The following is a 19,796-nucleotide window of genomic DNA, read 5'->3' on the forward strand; positions in this document are numbered from 1 at the left end:
TTTTTAATGATTGCCATTCTAACTGGTATGGATGGTATCTCATTGTGGTTTTTATTTGCATTTCTCTGATGGCCAGTGATGATGAGCATTTTTTCATGTGTCTGTTGGCTGCATAAATGTCTTCTTTTGAAAAGAAACACTTTGCTTTTTAAGGTTACGTGTTCAGGATTTCAAGCATCCTGTGATGGTGCTAGAAGAAGGTCATTTTAGTCCCAGTGCCTGAGGCATCATCCTGTTCCACTTATATCCATCAGCAGGGTGACGCTGGACAGCAGAGTTCACTCCTGGGCTCTCTTGAGGAGTGAGATGTGGTAGTCAGCTCTGAAGGCGTGGGAGTCCAGGTGAGATCATAAGGAGGCCAGGTCCCGTGCCATGTGCCCAGGAGAAACCACATGCAAACAGAATGCAGCATCTACTTTCACATAAATCATTGCAGTGAGACTGGCTAGAGTTGGCTTCATCACTCACAGTTGACAAAGGTGTAGCCTTTGTGGGTGGGTGCTGACGAAGGAGACTGATGGGGGCTGTGGCAGCAGAAAGTGCACGTGCCCTTGACAGCCCAGGGATGAGGCCACTGACCCACTTGTGATGAATGACAGTCTAACGGAGGAAATGACACCTGGGATGAGGTTGTAGAGCAGATGGGGGCCGAGTAGATGAAAGTGTGGTGGGAGGACCATGGACATCTCAGGAGAGCAGGGACCAAGGCCTATATAGGAGGTGTGAGCGTGTGTGTGCGGTGTGCATTAAGGCTTGTGTGTGGTGTGCATTTAGGCTTCTATCTTTGTGTGCGTGTGCTGCACATTTAGGCTTTTGCATGTGTGCATTTAGGCTTGTGTGTGTGTCCATTTAGCCTTGTGTGCTTGTGTGTGTGCATTTAGGCTTTTGTGTGTGTGCATTTAGATTTGTGTGTGTGTGCATTTTGGCTTGTGTGTGTGTGTGGAGGGTGCACATTTAGGCTTTTGAGCAGCTTTGGTTTTCTTCTTAGGCAATAGGGAGACTTTGGAAGAGGAATTAAATGAACCTGTTGCCATTTTAGAACTAGTCTAATGTGGAGATGTCTAGGATGCATGGAGAGAGGTTGTGAGCTTGGACTTGGGAAGACCCAGGAAGGGGCCGAGGAGCCATTAGGGTCTTACACAATATGGGGAAGGGGGAAGAAATAAGACAGGAACTTGACAGGAATTAAGAAGCTAAAGTCAACCATCCTCCACTGGCAGATGGAAGGAACTGAGTTTCTGCCCTGGATGGAAGGAGCTGGATTTCTGACGCTGGACAGAAGGCACTGGATTTCCGACCCTGGATGGAAGGTGCTGGATTTCTGGCCCTGGATGGAAATAGCTGGATTTCCGGCCCTGGATGGAAGGGGCGGGATTTCCGACCCTGGGTGGAAGGGGCGGGGTTTCCGGCTCTGGATGGAAGGAGCGGGATTTCTGGTCCTGGCTTGTCTGAATATGATATCAGGCCCTGAGCTGGGTGAGGGGAGGAGGAGTTGGTGCGGGAAGATAGTGAGTTTTGTAGATGAGTGAGTGTAAGGGGTGCCCTCATTCACCATCACAGTGGCTGACATGTCTTCTGCATGCTGATGTCTCCCTCCAGTCATCAGTGAAGGCTGACAGAGGGGAGGAGCAGAGTGGGATCTCAGCGGTCTCCCATCACTGGAGGGTTCAGGGTCTGGCATAGATAATCAGTGACTATTTTGGAAGAAATGAATAAACAGAAGAGTGTTGCTATGGATGGAACACATTCCCTGCTTGCATAAATACATGCAAGGATATTTAAGGAGGTAGTTAGGCTAAATGAGGGCATAGGACTGGTGGCCTTCTAGTTGGAGGAAGAGACAGCAGAGCTCTGGGACATGGCAAGAAGGTATGACGCACAAACCAAGAAGCGGCCCTCACCGGGAACCGCATCAGCCTTCATTTTCATCTTGAGCTTCCAGCCTCTGGAACCATGAGAAATAAACTTGCATTTACCCAGCCTGTGGCACATTGTTTTGGCAGCTGGTTAGACTTATGCAAGTGTTATCTGTATTCTTGGTGAACTCTTCATTTCTTCTAGGACATCAAAACTCCGGGGACTCCATTCCTAGCAGCATCCCAACCTCCTGTTACCCTCACCCCTATGGGGGCTTCCTCTTCAGGGAGGAACTTAAGGTTTTAAGTCATGGATGCTTTGTTTTGGTTTGAGACTGTGCAACTCCCATAAGTGGTGAGCACAATTTGCAACACTATTCCTTATTCCCTTACCTGTGGTAGATTTTTTTTTTTTTTTTTTTTTGAGACAGAGTCTCGCTCTGCAGCCCAGGCTGCAGTGCAGTGGTGCGATATCGGCTCACTGCAAGCTCTGCCTCCCGGGTTCATGCCATTTTCCTGCCTCAGCCTCCCGAGTAGCTGGGACTACAGGCACCCACCACCATGCCCGGCTAATTTTTTGTATTTTTAGTGGAGATGGGGTTTCACCGTGTTAGCCAGGATGGTCTTGATCTCCTGACCTCGTGATTTGCCCGCCTCCCTCCCAAAGTGCTGGAATTACAGGCGTGAGTCACTGTGCCTGGTCTTTTTTTTTTTCTAGGCAGACTCTCACACAGTGTCGCCTAGACTGGAATGCAGTGGCGTAATCTCGACTCACGGCAACCTCTGCCTCCCGGGTTCAAGCAATTTTTGTGCCTCAGCCTCCTAAGAAGATGGGATTCCAGGCGTGAACCATTGCACCTGACCACTCGCCGTGGATTTAGGAGGTCTGTTAAAGGCACGTCCTTGACTGCTGGCCTCACAGGCCATGCCACTGGCAGCTGCCCAGAGCAGAAGTTGTTTGTGTCAGGTGCTTGTCACAGCTCTGAAGCATGAGACCTGAGTGTGCAGAGGGGAGGGGGTCTGGGGCAGGACAGAAGCTGTGTAGGGCAGTGCCTGCCCTGGGGCTCCACCTTCAAGGTCAACAGGACACAGTCCTCGCATGATGGGGCTGAGCTGGTTTCAGTCCTATCTCAGGAGCTCCTCAGAGAGTCAGTTCCACCCGCGTAGGTTGGAGCTAGCTCCTCAATGCCACAAGGAAGGAAAACGAAGGACGCAGCCACACCAAGCACCGCCCCAGCCAGGTGCGATGCCACTGTGAATGCGTCTAGTCCTCAGGATCATGAGAGGCTGTGTTTGATGGGAGCTGAGCCAGCCCCTGAGTCAGACAGGATGAATTCAGCTCTGTGCCTCTGTGGAGAGGCAGGGCCAGCTGGGTCTGGCACTTACCTGTCCCGCTACTAGTAGGAATGGTAAACTGTTAAACACCAGAGGATCATGTGGTTTAACACATTTATGCGCACAGATGAGGAGTGTTCAGTTAGTGCTACTTCTTACCATGCTTATTTCTAGTCTTTTCCATATTATGAGGTCACCATCACCCCATCCTAGATGGTACACCTAGACTGACAGAGAGTAATGTACAGGTAGTGAGTGGTACATCCAGAACTGACCCAAGCCATCAGCAGAGGGGGTTGCGTGTCATCCTCTCTTTTGCAGGCAGGACATCCCAGTGCCAAGGAGAGTGACCTCAGACACCAGGGAACACAGCAAGCACAGCAGAGCTGACAGCTCTGGGAGCGCTGGTCTTCAAAGTCTTCCCTGTTGTTGGTTTTGTTGTCTTTATTTACAAATAAAATAAATATTTATTATTTGTAGATAACATATTTTCTTTATAAAAATAATATATGTGCTGCAAAAAGTTAAAACAATACTGATGTGTATCAGCAGAAAAGGAAAGTTGCTTTGAATCCAGTTTTTCATGGATAAACAGATTGCTAACAATTGGGTTTCTCTCAGTTAATGACATTCTCTTCTACACACATAGAGGTATCTATTCATGTACACTTCAATACTTTACAGGTTGTGAAAAGGAAACACATTGTAATACTGATATGCAGCTTGCTTTTTTTCCCTTTCCACCTAGCAGTTGTGCATCTTTCAATATTTTAGATCAAATTCATTTTTACAATGCATGCATTTTCAGTTGATCTTTGAACAACTCAGGGCTGAACTGTACAGGTCCATTTACACATGGATTTTCTTCCACCTCTGCCACCCCTGAGACAGCAAGACCAACCCCTCCTCTACTTCCTCCTCCTCAACCCACTAGATGTGAAGATGATGAGGATGAAGACCTTTGTGATTATCCTCTTCCACTTAATGAAGAGTAAATATATATTCTCTTCCTTACGTTTTCCTTAATAACTTTTGTCTCTAGCTTAGTTTATTGTAACAATATCTTATATAAGACATATAACATAGAAAATGTATGTTAATTAATATTTTATTTTGTTGATAAGCCTTCTGGTTAACAGTAGGCTATTAGTAGTTATGTTTTTGGGGAGTTGAAAGTTATATGTGAATTTTTGACTGTGCCTCATGTATAACTTTTCATGTGCTTATTACCCAATGTGATCTACTGATACAATGCAATCCCTATCAAAATCTCAATGATTTTTTTGGCAGAAATAGAAAGTCTATCTTAAAATTTGTAGAAAATGTCAAGTAACTCTAAATAGCCAAAACAATCTTGAAAAAGAAGAACGAATTTGGAGGATTCATACTTCCTGACTTTAAAACTCACTACAAAGGAACAAATCAAAACAGCGTGGTACTGGCATAAAGACAGATATATAAATATTGGGATAGAATAGAAAGCCCAACAGTAAATTTTTGCATATGTGGTCAAATGATTTCCAACAAGGGTGTCACTACAACTGAAATGGAGAAAAGACAATCTTTTCAACAAATGGTGCTGGGAAGATTGGATATTCACATGCAAAAGAGTGAAGTTGGACCCTTAGCTAATAGCATATACAAAAATTAACTCAAAATAGATCAAAGACCCAAACATAAAAACTACAACTACAAAACTCTTAGAAGAAAACATAGGGGAAAAACTTCACGATAATAGATTTGGCAATGATTTCTTGGATACGACACCAAACACACAGACAATAAAAGAGAAAATAGATAAATTTATTTTCATCAAAATTTAAAAAATACTTTTGTGCATCAAAGTACACTATTAATGGAATAAAAAGGCACGTCGTAGAATGGGAGCAAGTATTTGCAGATTTTATGTCTGACAATATTTATATGTCCAGATATATAAAGAGTTCCTAAAACTCAACAACAACCCAACATGATTTAAAAATGGGCAAAATAGACATTTGTCCAAAGAAGATATACAGATGCTCAGTAGAATACTTTTTAACCACATTCCTGTAAATGGACATTAGATTATTTCTATTTTTTTTACTACTATAACAGTGGTGCAGTAATCACGGTTATAATAGCAAAGGTATGCATATACATATATTTACTTGTTATAGTTATTCATATAAATTATTACTTATGTAACAAATATATACTAAGAACCTGTAAATGCTTGTCCCTGCTTTAAAGGAGGAGGACTAGTGAGCCTATTTAATTATTTCGATGATAAATACTATGAAAACAAAGCACAGGGAACCATGAAGATAAATAACTTGACTTGGGCAACTCACTGGTGGGTTTTCCTGAGGTAGGTGATATGGAGTTCACTGCATTAATTCTTAGGCTTGCAATTGTTGGCTGAAAGTTTAAAGGGGTTTCACCTTTAAAATTTTAATACATGTTGCCAATTTGTTCTCCACAAGGTTTACTAATTTACAATCACATGCAAAAAAAAAAAAAAGTATAGGCTTGCACCTGTTTCCAATATTACCATTCATACTGGCCTGGGTTTATCCATTCATTTATAAATTGTGAACTTTCTTGGACACTGGCTATCTGCCAGGCACCGTGCTAAGGTGAATTAGAGACATAGTTCCTTATCTCAACAACTTTACTGTGGGCTGAGAGACAGACAATAAATACTTTATTTTAAATGACTTATATGTTTTCACACCCACCTGACAAGGACCCTGGAGGATCACTGGGTTTCCTGTGGCTCTGGGATGAAACTAGGGCAGCTGGGTTGAAAACATAGTTGAAAGCAGTGGTTTTTAACCAGGGGTGATTTTGCCCCTCAGGGGACTTTGGTGATGTCTGGAGACACTTTTTCTGCTGCAGCTTGGGAGGGAGCACTATGAGCGTCTGGTTACGGGAGGTCAGGGATGCTGCTAAACATGCTACAAGGCACAGAATGGCCTCCTATGGTAAAGAATTATTGAGCCCCAAATGTTAATTGTGCCAAGGTTGAGAGACCCCTGGCAAAAGAAAGAACCAGACAGGGTCGGGTTCGAATACAGAAAAGGCATCTCAGCACTCATCAACATCCTTGTCTTCTGTACAGGGGACGAGATGGGATGTTGTGATTATTAGATGAGAAAAATGAATAGAAAGTGGAGCACAGGACACAGAGAGCAGAAGTTGTCCATGAATGGTGGGTCATATTATAATGATTACACACCACACTGGAAGAAGGATAGCAGATGGATATTTCTTAACATGTAGCTCTGGGGCCACTTTAGAGGAAGCATGGTAGGAGCAGGAGGAGCTGTGGGGCCAGGTGACTTAGGGAAGGTTGGATCTGTGCCTCTCGTTGTTTCTCTGCTAGTTTGTTTGCATTGCATTTCCTTGGTCAGTTTTGTCTGTCAATTGACCATTGGATCATTTTTAAAAATTGTTTTGCAGCTTTTTTTATTCTTTGAAATCAGTGCTTTTGTTTCTCACATATGTTACCGATGTTTTCTCCACTTTATCATTCAACCTGGCTTATGATATTTTTTGTTTGTTCTGCAGGATAGAATTGCTCAGTGTAATAAAATATTTCGGTCTCTTCTATTTTGAATATAATCGCAACGTCCACTCCTTTGAGTAAAAAACGATAGGTCCAGTGATGGGCACTGGCCCAAGTGGTGGCCTTACTGAGCAACATGGCTCCAAAGGGAGCAAGCAGTAGAACCCTGGCTTTCCGTGCCATGTTTGGGCCACATTGGAGATACACAAATGTGTCATGTCGGTGTACCTTATGGAGGTGATGCAAGTAGCTCAGACTCACACTGTGAATCTACAGGTACTTGGTGCTTTCAAAGGGTTTCAAAAGATTTCTAGAGAAGCAAATTCTATTTACAGATAATTTCTGTTTCAATTCCTTTCTGAAATATGAAGGCAAAATGTAAAAAAAAGTGACAATGATATTATAATTCATAATTTGCATAACAACCTATTTGTTAGCCAGGTTGGAGACATTACATACACTTTGAAGAAACACAAAGCCTGTAGTAATTCTACAATTTAGAAAAAGCTTTATCGGGCAGCCTAATTTTGTTCTACATCCACATCCCATTCTGATACCTAATAAAAAAGCCTTAGAGGTGGCAAAGAGGTGGATGGTCTTAATGTCCACCCTAGCTCCCCAGCAATCCTACCAGGATGTGTTGCAATGCCTCTAATATTCTTTCCAGAATGAGTGTTGGAGGGTTTCCCCCACTGCAGTAGAAACACACTTGGCAAAGGGTAGCATTTCGAGTCATGACCAACCTGTACCTCCCAGGGGGTTGCAACTGTGCTCTGACAGATGGGACCCAGAGCACACCTCTGCTGGGGAAGTGTGGAGCCAAGCAAGGCAGTCAACTTCTCCCAGCTATGCCCAGAATTGTCATTTACCGCCCATCAGAATCATATATAACATCTCAGGTGGAAGGACGTAGCCGGTGTGTACTCCAGGGAGTTTCCAGGAGTCCCTGGGACTTAGGGTTTCTGCCAATACCAACAAGGCTACGCTCGACACCCCAGCCCACTTCATAGCCACAGCCATTTCTTCCACGGGCCAGGCCTCCTGAATGGCTTTTGTGTGACAGACAGTTTCTGGCAGTTAATAAAAGGAAAGGTAGAAGGAATATAGCTCAGCATCATCAGATCATTTACAGATTTAGAAGTTAATTGCAGAGCGTAAAGAGATTTGTTCAAAGTGACAGCGTGAACGCTAAAAGAGGGACAACCAGAGGCTTCCCTGAGCCTCTGAAGTGAGGCGACAATGCCTGCATCTGTCCTGGCACCGGACCAAGTCAATCCCACTTAGCTGGGGTGGTTGGTGCTGCCCGAGAGTCCAGGCAGTCCCTTTTCACCCCTGAGCCTGGCCCTGGTTTCTCAGAATCTCAGAATCTAGCTATTGTGAAATATACAATACACCATTGTCAACTGTAATCACCCTACTGGGCAGTAGAGCACCAGAACGTTTTCTTCCTGTTTAATAGTAACTTTGTGCCCGTTAACCAACCCCTCCCCACCCCCTTCTCCCCCTCCCCTCTCCAGTCTCAGATAAGGCTATTCTCCTTTCTGCTTTTGTGAGATCCACTTTTTAGTTTCTGCATATGAGTGAGATCAGGCGATATTTGTCTCTCTGTGTCTGGCTTACTGATCATTACACAAGGTGTACAAATTATCAGTATCACAGTGTAACTCATACATAGGTACACTTATTATGTATCAAATAAAAATAAAACAAATAAAGAAAAACAAAAGCAAACAAAAAAAATCTGAGCATACGTCGGGCTCTCCAAGGTCCTTGACTTTTGGGGACTTCTTTTTGTTTCACACAAAAGGGAATCATGGTGGTCCTCTGCCAAATGCCAGCCAGGTTGTTTCATGCTGTTTTAACCTTGTTGAAAACAAAGGCAATTGGAAGCATTTCAGCAACTCAAGGGATCATGTGTTCAGATGGTTTGTCTGGAGTGTGGAGTAAAAGGGTTACTAGACCCTAAAGGAAGTAAAACCAGTTTTGTGTGTGCAACTATCAGCTCCCATCTGAAATCCCCCCAGATGGCTGCCTGCTGTAACTGGCTTTTTCCTGTGAGTGGTTTGTTCATTGACTTTGCAGAAATGAGAACAGCCAATGATGTCAGGAGTCCAGAATTGTTGAAGTCATCAGCATCTGGTAAAGTCTGAGCTGGAGTCAGAAGGAGGCGCAGTGGCCTGGTGGGAAGCCCCGATGAAGAGTTGGAGGGGAAGCTGGAGTCAGGGTTTTGTGGAACTGCCAGTGCCCGATCTGTGACAAGCTCTGGGTTATCTGCCACCCCCAGTTTCCTCCTTTTTAAAAGAAGAGGGTGAATTTTATGTCTTTTTAGGGACCAGTTTCCAAACTAGGCAGCCCATCAAAATAACCTGGTGATTCTTCACTCCCCAAAAATCACCCTTGAATCAGAATTTTCGATAATGAGGCTCCAGGATCTGTCTTTTTAACAAACCCCCCAAATGGCCGCAACTCACACAATGTCACTGCTTCATGGTTTTACACATCTTGATGTATTTATAGGATGCATGAATGTATGCTTTTTCAATTTTAGCATTTTGAAGGTAAGGTGAATCTTATAATTGATGTAAATAATTAATGTGGTCTTCTCTCCCCTTCCCCTGATTCTCCTCTGAAAAGTGGATAATGAATTGTGAATCTTATATTCAGCGGTATTTTTAAGTGAAGGAAACACCTTCTCTCATTTCCAACTTTACAACAACCATGTGAAGCAGGTTGTGCAAGAATTATTCTTCCTCTTCCCAGAAGAAGAAATGGGCGTGAGTAGGTTAGGCACGTTACCCTTTGATTTATTTATTCAATCCATGTTAATAATAGGTATCTTCTGTATGCAAGGGCTGGGCTAGATTTGGAGAAAGCAGAGATGAAGACCTGGCTTCTGTCCCCAAGGAGCTTGCAGGCTTGTGGGGGCATCAGAGAAACAAGTCGCGCCCATGGCTAGATCAATATTGGCTCTAGAAGTCTTCTCTGGGAGCTGAGGGTAAGAGTGCCTCACGGGGCTTAGGAAAGGCGCTGTTGGGGAAGTGGCATTTAGAGGTAGCTTGAAGAATGGGTAGGGGATGCTGGACACTGTTACGGTGTTATCCTCAGAGACTGCAAAGCCAAGGAATCAAATCTTAGAGACACAGCAGGACTCTGGTGGTGGAAAAACATGTTGGCATTCCTGCTCTCTGAATGTGACCTGGGGCAATTTGTGACCATCCCTCCTCTGAAGAACGGAGGGCTGTTGGTGGAGTTATATGAGACGACGTTGGCCAAGAGCTTGCATGGTGTCGATGCTTCCGCATCACAGGAAGCTGGGTAGGACCCAGGTGTGATGGGTAATTTTCTTTATCAACCTGACTGGGCTATGTTCAGACAGCAGGTAACACACTCTTTTTGGGTATGTCTGATGGTGCTTTGAAGAGAGGTTAGCATTTGAATCTGTAGTAAAGAAGATGTGCGCTCACCAGTGTGGGCAGCACTGTGCAATTTATTGGGGGAAGAGTAGAGCAAAAAGGCAAACTTGCTGTCTTTTCTTGAGCTGGAACACCCATTCCTTCCTGCCCTGGGACACTGGAACTTCTAGTTCAGGCACTTTCAGGCTCAGACCAGGACTTGCTCCAAAGACTGCCCTGGTGCTCAGGCCCTCAGGTTTGGACTGCACGACATCTGCAGCTTTCCTGGGCCTCTAGCTTGAAGATGGCAGATAGTGGGACTGCTCAGCCTCCGTCATCACATGAGCCAATCCCTCCTAATAAGCATCTTTCTATCTATTTATGAACGTCCTTTTGGATCTGTTTCTCTGGAGTACCCTGACTAAGGCACCAGGACAGGAATGATCCGGAAGGAGGGAAGAGACTGAGGGCCCCGCCCTGCCGGGGTATGTTGCAAGTTGAGCGGAGGCTGGAGGGGAGCTGGCCTTGTGATAATTCATGGGGTTGAACACTTGGTAGGCTCTTCAGCGTGAGGAGAGCAGACCCATCCTGCACTCCTGCCCTCAGCCCACTTTTGCTCTTCTGTCCACAGTCATCAAGGGACTTAGCAGAGTCAAAGCCACATAGAGGGAAGGCTTGGACTCAGGAAAACAGTGAGCATGGTGCCTCCTCTGTGATCCAACAGTAGGCCTGGAAGGACTTTTATCAATGCTGTGCCTGGCACTATAAACACACACACACGGACGAGAGAGAGATGGGTCTCACTCTCAGCTTGGTATACAAGCATTAAATAATTTTGTGGGTGTTAAATCTCTTGCAGGCACAGCACAAGGAATAGTATTCATGTGAATCCAGGGTTGTGACATCATTTGGGTGTGAAGGAAGTCCCTTCAGAGCTTGGGGTGTTGAAGTTAAGATTTAAAAGCTGAGCAGAAGCTGTTCGGGCAAAAGGAGTGGTGCAGGGAGAGAGGGGCAAAGAGCACTCTGGGTAGAGGGCACACACCCTCAGAGGCCATCCATGTCAGGAACTAGCAAAGTGCATTGCAGCTGGCCCTGAAAAATGGGGAGAGGAGGACAGCAGGCTCAGGGGCTTGCCCACCATGCCTGGGGAACCCTGTCAAGGATGGGGAACTTTTCTTTTCTTTTTTTGAGACATGGTCTTTCTCTGTTACCCAGGTTGGAGTGCAGTGGCCTGATCACGGCCCACTGCAGCCTTTACCTCCCAGGCTCAAGAGATTTCCAGGCCCTACTTCAGCCTCCCGAGAAGCTAGGACTACAGGCGAGTGCCACCACTCCTGGCTAATTTTTTGTTTCTTTTTTTTGGGTGTGGGCAGATGGGGTTTTACCATATTGCCCAGGCTGGTTTTGAACTCCTGGGCTCAAGAGATCTGCCTGCTCAGACTTCCAGATGCTGGGATTACAGGCGTGAGCCGCCACGCCTGGCAACGTGGAACTTTTCTACAGGGGCAAGGGGAAACCACCGAACAGTTTCTTTTATTTTTAAATATTGTGACAAAATACACATAACACAAAATTTACCATTTTAACAATGTTTAAGTGTGTAGTCTAGTAGCATTAAGTACACTCACATTGTTGTGCAGGCATCATCACCATCCATCTCCAGAACTTCTTTGTATTGGAAAAGTGAAACTCCATACCCATTAAACAGTAACTCCCACTTTCCTCTCTCCCAGCCCCTGGTAACCCCAGCTATACTCTCTATCTCTGTGAATTTAACTAGTGTAGGTGCCTCATCTGAATGGAATCACACGGTGTTGGTCCTTTTGTGTCTGGCTTCTTTTACTGAGCACAATGTCCTCAAGGCTCATCCATGTAGCATGTGTGAGAGTTTCCTTTCTTCTAAGGCTGAATACTATTTCATTTTCTGTATATACTACATTTTGTTTATCCAGTCATTCATTTGGACACCTATCAAAAGATTTTAAGAGAGTAACATGGTCCCATTTACATTTTGAAAACATCAGCCTGGTTGCTTTGTGGAGGCTGATTTGGAAGAAGATGTGAGTAGCTGCAGAGAGCCCAGTTAGGAGGCTACCAGATGAGTCCAGTATAAGAGGCAGGGTGGTGGTGAGGATGGTAGAAATTGAAGGTTTAGAGCTATTAATACTTAGAAGCAGGAATGAAAAGGTTTATTTTCGTGTAGGAAGTGGAGGAGAGAGAAGAATCATTTCAGGTGGATGGGGCTGTTATTTACAAGGACAAGCTGCAGACAGTGAGTTGGGCTTTGGGTTTGTGGAGTTTGAGAAGTGCATGGGCCATTCAGGCAAGGATCTATGCTTCTAAGCTGGCCTAGAGAGGCAATCAATGCCAAAGGGGTGCGTGAAATTCCTCTCTGCAGAATGAAAAGCAGAGAGGGCCAAGGGGGGCATTCCTGGGTAACTCCAACATCTGAGGTCTAGTAGAGTTGGATTGGCCAACCAACAACAGTGCGACGGAGTGTTCTGAGAGCAGCAAACCAGAGGAGTGTGGTGTCATGAGAGCCAAGGGATGATAAGGGCTTTTAGGAAGAAAGTGTTTGGTGAGAGAGAGTGAAAGAGTGCTCACTGGTTTCAGCAACACAGAGGTAACTGGTAGCATTGGTGAAGGCAATGGCATGTTGAGAAGCTGCAGAAGCTGAGACAATCGATGGTTACCAACCATATGTTCTTGGTGTAGTTGTTCAATTTCTCTGAGCCATTAATTCCTAATCTGCAAAATGATACACCCAATAACTCATGCCACCTGTGCATTTAGGGGTGGGAGGTAGATAGGATATAGCTTCCAGAGTCAAGGCAAGGTTCTGTCCGTACAAGGTGGTCTTCTTGACTTTCTGGTTGACTACCTGCACTCTCTGTTCTATGCAAGCCAGCAACAAAGCGGTTTTGCAGAGTCGGTCAATGTTGTCTTCAACATCTGCACTCAGGACTTTTAATGGATGGGGGATTAGCATGAGCAAGAAAGGCCAGGCTTTTCTGTTGCAGGAAACATTCCAGGCGCATTTACTCACTCTCTGGTGTTTGATTTCTGAGAAACCAGCAGCAAGAGAGAGGATGCTGGGGTCAGGAAGCCTGGTCTCTGGGCTCAATGCTGTGGTAAGCCACTGACTCCCACCCCTGAAATTCCTAACCTATGACATGGAGTCTTCTTCAGCTAGATAATTCTGGAATGTATTTCCTCATTTTAGTTGTGTCTGTATTGCAAATAAGTCCCTACCAAAAAAAGTTGTTGTTGTACTTTCAACAAAAAGACACGTCTCCAAGCCAGATACTTGCATAGCTCTTGTCACAGTTAATTCCCAAAACAACTCCGTGATCTGGGTACTGCTAATCCCATTTACGTGATGATCGCTAGGTTTCAGATGCTAGTGACTTGCTCACTTGGGAGAGAGTGTTTGTACCAGGGAGTAGGAAGTTATGTTTAGGCAGGGGATTATTAATTGAAACCATAATTGATCACTTGCTCTTTTGCAAAAGGAATCTGTTGTGTCAGTCAATGTCTGGAAGAATCCAGACACTCATTCCTGTCCTGAGAGTAAATCTAACATCCTCAGCTGACACTTGGAGACCTCTGTTCTTTGGATCCAATCACATTTTCCTGGTTTAGTGTCCACTTTTTTCTTGCACTTCCATTTACACCTACGCTTTGGTTTTACTGCTCCCTCCAAGTCCCACATCTTCTGCCTTGATAGCTTCGGGCAGATGATTCCCTTGGCCTGGGACCCCCTTTCTTGGTGACAGAGTTTGGAATTCTGTCCATGTGTCATGGCCAGTGAACCTTTCCTGACCTCCCAATGATGTAGCATTTTCCTCTTTTTGAATCTGCACTGTATTTTTTACTTTTCCCCCAGTACTTCTGCCTTGAATCAGAATTGTTTGCCTCTTTATTGCCTTTACATTAGAACATGAAGGTGATTTAGTCTTTGAATTTCACACAAAGGAAACCCATGACAACAGTTGGCACATAATGAAAGCTCAGTGGGTGTTTGTTAATTTCAGATGCATGCATCCTTAACTGGTTTTGGCTCATTTATGCACTCATTGATTGAACAGCTAATTATTAGGGTCTAAGGTAATGAATAGGATGTTCCATCACCTTTAGCTTGGAGTAAACATCCCATGAAATGGTCACACATTTCTTCTGGGATGCCCCCTATTAGCCATCTCTGCTGGGGCTTCCCGTTCTGACATGTTCGCACAGTATGTAAAAGATTCTGAAGGACCCACGCTCTCATATGATCACTGCCTCACCCTGTGACTCTAGTATAGCAGATCCATCTTCCCCAAGGTCCCATTTTCTGGAGGTGGAAACTAATGATGTTCAACAGTGTGGACCGACTTGCTTTGCGTTTTCCAGTTACTGGGTCTGTAGATGCTGAGTCTTCTGGCTTCTGGTCCTGTGGTATTTCTGGGAGTCCAGGAAGCATAGGAAGTAAAGGTAAAGGAGCAAGTAGGGAGGTGAGGAAACCACGCCAGAGAGCAGTGTGGAGAAGGAAGAATCCGACGCCTGGGGCTCATGGCCTTGTGTAAGGGCCGGTTGCTTCTGGGGCTGCCACCAGTTTACCCGTGTGAAGGCAGACTTTGTTCCTGCGTCCTGGATCTCACTCACTGCAGGTTGACTTCTGGGCAGAAGAGGCCAATGAGCTGGGCACGGAGACCAGGTCAGAGGCAGGTCTTGGCCCAGATCTTCAAACAATCCTGCCCTAACTCTACCTATGGACTTCAAAATTACAACTGCCTTTAAAAGTAACCAAAACGAAGCAAGCTTTATGTTTTAACAGTATTGAGAGTTGGGTAATTCAGGATGTAATGGAACCGCTGTCTTATAGGGAAAAAGGGAGTGTACTCTCTCCCCCGGTTGCTCCCCCCTACCTCTATAAACCCTCATTTCCTCCTTACCTCCTACCACCCAGCACAGCTGCTTCCCTGTAAAGCCCGTGGAAGGCCAGGCTGGGTGCTGGATTCTGGGTCCCTTGCATGCTTAATAAATATCATGCACCTGCTATGTGAGCCCTGGCTTGGAGCCAGGCTTTCTCATCAAAGCAGACTGCTTGTGTTGTGACCATAAGCGGTAAGCACTGCCAGACACTCACAGCCATCTGGAAGAGCAAGCTGGATGCTCCCAGCAAGCCCCAACCAGGATCTTCACAGGGTCCCTTCCTGGCCTTGGTTCCTTGTTTATTAAGTATGAGTGTGGCCCTCATGAGTTCTAAGGTTTTTAGCTTCCTCCATTGGAATCTACGATCCAGAAGGGGATCAGCTCCCTCCTGGAGAATTTCATGCAGCCTGGAAACCTTCCTCACCTCCTGGCTTGGGTTACGGGACTAGGCTGCTCCCTACAGCATGGCAGCTCTGCAGACTCAGGAGGCTAAAACCCAGGCTACCTGCTGTGAGGAACTGGGTGGTGTTGGGGGAGTTACATAATGCTCTGTGCCTCAGCTTCCCCATTTGTGAGGTGGTGACAATAACCAGTATCTACTGCAAAAAATTGTTGCGAGGATTAAATGTTGTTATGAAATTAGGATAGTGCCTGGCACCCAGTCGGTGATGGTGGGCCTTACTGCTTTTGCTCTTTCTGTAGGCACCTGGAGGCTCACACTCCTTGAAGGTGGCCACTTCATTTCAATCATCTTTGGTTTCCTAATCCCTATACCTGTGTGGTCCAACCTGGGCTCCCAGCAATGTCCCTGAGCTGGGGTCAACTGCCCTTCCAACTAGTCCAGGCCTACTGCGTACCCCTGGTTCAGTATTTATCCCGTGCTCAGAGCATTGGAGCTGCTGTGAATCATAGGAGTTGTTGGATACTACCCTGGGCTGGGATAACTGTAATTCTTATTATACAACAAGCATGTTTATATATCAAATGCAAATACTAGGTGTAGAGATTTTCATTTGTGTCATGATGGAATTTGCCAACTTTCGTATATTAAACAGTGACTCAACTGGCCAGTGATGCAGTGAAATGAAGGGACTGGATGGAGCAGTTGGGCTGCTGCGTCTTGGAGGGATGGTAGAGCAGGTATGTTGCTGTGGTGAGACCTCAGCTCCCTCCTGGAGATGACAGCTGAGCTAGGCCTTCACCTGGGAAGCCAGGTGTTTTGGTATCAGGGACTGAGGGAACGCTCTTGTTAGGGGTTGCTCAGTGCTTTCAAATTTTCACAGGTTCCTGGGTTTGTCACTAGACACACAACCAGCTGTTTGGTTTCTGTCATAGAGAGAAAGGACTTCTGACCAATGGTACCCTTGGCTGTACCCCACAGCCATGACTCCATCCCTTCCCAAAGCCATCTCCACTGCACCTTTCCGGTGCTCTGCTCAGGACCTTGGAGAGATGACATGCTTTGAACAAAGGCTCAGAATTCAGGCCTGAAAACAGCCCTGCTGGAAAGCAGCAGTGCCCTCACTGGGGGAAGAACCTCCATGTGCCCAATCTTTCCAGTTGTGGCATCACCATCACTCTTGACTTCTGTAAACTTTTCTTAAGATGTGACCCTCACAAGCAGACAAATAAAAGCAACACATTTATTTCTTGTGCGTATGTGTGTGTGTATATATATATACATACATATATATATACACATACACACATAATCAGCCAGCTGGACTGAATTTAGATGATCTCAATTTTGCTGGCAACACCCAAAGCATTGTAATCAGGATTCAGTTGAACATATGCCTTCTTCTCTCCATCAGGCCGAACTGGAGCTGACCTTGGCCACATCAATGTCATAGAGCTTCTTCACAGCCTGCTTGATCTGGTGCTTGTTGGTTTTAACATCCACAATGAATATAAGTGTGTTGTTGTCTTCCATCTTCTTCACTGCCGACTCAGTGGTCGGTGGCAACTTGATGATAGCATAGTGGTCAAGCTTGTTCTCCTGGGGGTGCTCTCCCAAGCATATTTGGGCTGCTTATTCTCTCTGGGCTGCCTCTGGAGTCGCAGTGTCACCGGAAAGTGAGTGACGTGTGGGTCTTCTTTTTTGTGTGGCTGTGGACGCCTTTCAACACTGCCTTCTTGGCCTTCGAAGCCTTCACTTTGGCTTTCTTCCACTTTAGGAGGGGCAGGGGCTTCCTTCTTTTCTTTCGGTGCCATCTTGTGAAAAGGCTACTTTTTTTTTATTTTAATTGTGGAAAAATCTATATAACATAAAATTGACCATCGTAACCATTTTTAAGTGTGCAGTTCTGTGGCACTAACTATATTTATATTGTTATGCAACCACCACCACTATCCATCTCTAGATATTTTTAAATCTCTCCCAGTGGAAACTCTGTACCCATGAAACACCAACTCTCCATTTCCCTGGCAACCCCCGTTCTACTTTCCATCTGTATAAATTCAGCTACTCTAGGTACCTCATATGAGTGGAATCATACAGTATTTGTCTTTTTGTGACTGGACTTATTTCACCTAGCGTAATGTTTTCAAGGTTCATTCATGGAGTAGCACGTGTCAGAATTTCTTCCTTTCTAAGGCTGAATCATGCTCCATTGCCTGTGGATGACCCATTCTGCTCACCCATTCTGCTCTTCCATTCTGCTCATCCATTCTGCCATCCATGGACACTTGGGTTTCTTCCACCCTCTGGCCACTGTGAATAATGTTGCTATAGACATGAACGTACAAATATCTGTTTGTGTCTCTGCTTTCACTTACTTTGGGTATGGATATGGTTTGGCACTGTGTCCCCACACAAATCTCATGTTGAGTTGTAATCCCCTGTGCTGGGGGAGAAACCTGGTGGGAGGTGATTGGATCATGGGGGCGGATTTCCCCCTTGCTGTTCTCATGACAGTGAGTTCTCACAATATCCAGTTGTTTAAAAGCGCATGGCATTTCCCTTCCTCTGCTCTCTCTTGCTCCTGCTCTGGCATGTGAGATGTGCCTGCTTACCCTTTGCCTTCTGTCATGATTGTAAGTTTCCTGAGGCCTCCCCAGCCAGGCTTCCCATACAGCCTGTGGAATGATGAGTCAATTCAAACTCTTTCTTTATAAATTACCCGGTCTCAGGTATTTATAGCGATGCGAGAATGGACTGGATCATATAGTAATTCTATGTTTAATTTTTGAGGAACCACCATGGTGTTTTCCATAGCAGCTGCACTGTTTTATATCCTCACCCACAGTGTGTGAGGGTTCTGATTTCTCTACATCCTCATCAATAAATGCTATGCCATATAGTTTGCAGGCATTGTATTTCATTCTTACAACAACCCAGGAAAGCAGACCATAATGCCCAAATACAGACAGACAGTTTGGAGATATTAGTGAAATACAAAACAATCTTTCCAGGGCCAGCTAGGAAAACAGGGAAGTCAGGATCCAGACGTGGTTTTGGATTCCAAAGCCCATGCCCTTCACAACCTATCAGACTGTATCTCTAATAGATGAACGGATTCGTAGTTCACCTAAAATGCTAGTATACGTTATGGCCATGTAAACTGGGTACCTCCTCAATAGAGTGTTTTGGGTACTGGGTTGTCATCAAACCATCTCTGCACCATGGTGTGCCTTGGCTCTGGGAGAGCGTATTCTAATGCATAACTAGAAGTAATAATGGAACCTGTCATAGATTTGCTCTTATCCAAGCTGATTAGTAATGAGGCACACTGTGCGCAGATTCCTTTGCTTTTACTCATTTGGCAAACAGTCACGGAGCCTATCCTCTGTGCTGGGATGTGCATGGGGCTGGGATTTTAGGGCTTAAAAGGTTTGGTTCCTGCCTACGAGCCACTGAAGCCACAGGTGACAGGGACTTGGCAGGGTAAACAAGATCTGCCCACAGCAGGATGAGATAAAAGCTGGTAGAGGTGAAGTGAAAGACGTCCCTGCTCTACTTTTGAAGGTAGGAACAACAACCAGGTTTCGCAAATAAAACTGATGACAGAACCTGTGTATCTCAATGCATTGGCTGCTGAGAAGTTGCCCAAACTGTGGCAACAATGAGCTTTTGTTCTGTGAACCCAAAGTAGTTGAGACAGGTCTCAATCCGTTTAGAAAGTTTGTTTTGCTGAGGTGAAAGGCTCGCCCGTGACACAGGTTCAGGAGTTCCTGACCACATGCGCCCAAGGTGGTCAGGGGACGCCTTGCTTTTTATACATTTTAGGGAGACATGAGGCCAATCAATATGTGTCAGCTGTACGTTGGTTTGGTCTGTAAAGGTGGGACAACTCAAAGCGGGGGCTTCCAGGTCATAGGTAGATAGGAGCCCAAAGTCTGCATTCTTTTGAGTTTTTGCTCAGCCTTTCAGTGAATATGCAATTTACATGTGAGGGGGGATAGAGGAATAGTCACTTATGCCTTAGTCTGGCTCAGTGAATCTCCATTCTCCATAAACAAAAGGGCAGAGGAAGCAATCAGATGTGCATTTGCCTCAGGTGAGCAGAGGGATGACTTTCTGTCCCACACCTGGGAAGGGAAGCTATCGGTTTACACTGTCCGGGTAAAATTCAGCAGAACCCTTCTATGGGAAAGATCTTGAGGCCCAGAAGGAATTTCCCTGTGGGAAAATCGTGAAGGAGGTATGTAGCTTTTAAAATCTTTGCAGCTATCTTATTTAGGAATAAAATGGGAGGCAGGTTTGCCTCTTGCAGCTCCCAACTTGACTTTTCACCTTGGCTTAGTCAT

General features: G+C 45.2%; 1 pseudogene; it reads right to left on the reverse strand.

The window, feature by feature from the left end:
* Positions 1-16,778: 16,778 nt before the first annotated feature.
* Positions 16,779-17,261, reverse strand: LOC105525758 (annotated as a pseudogene).
* Between the last annotated feature and the right edge of the window lie 2,535 nt (positions 17,262-19,796).

Source organism: Colobus angolensis, unplaced genomic scaffold, assembly GCF_000951035.1.
Source record: "Colobus angolensis palliatus isolate OR3802 unplaced genomic scaffold, Cang.pa_1.0 Scaffold559, whole genome shotgun sequence".
In the NCBI taxonomy this organism is placed as follows: domain Eukaryota; kingdom Metazoa; phylum Chordata; class Mammalia; order Primates; family Cercopithecidae; genus Colobus; species Colobus angolensis.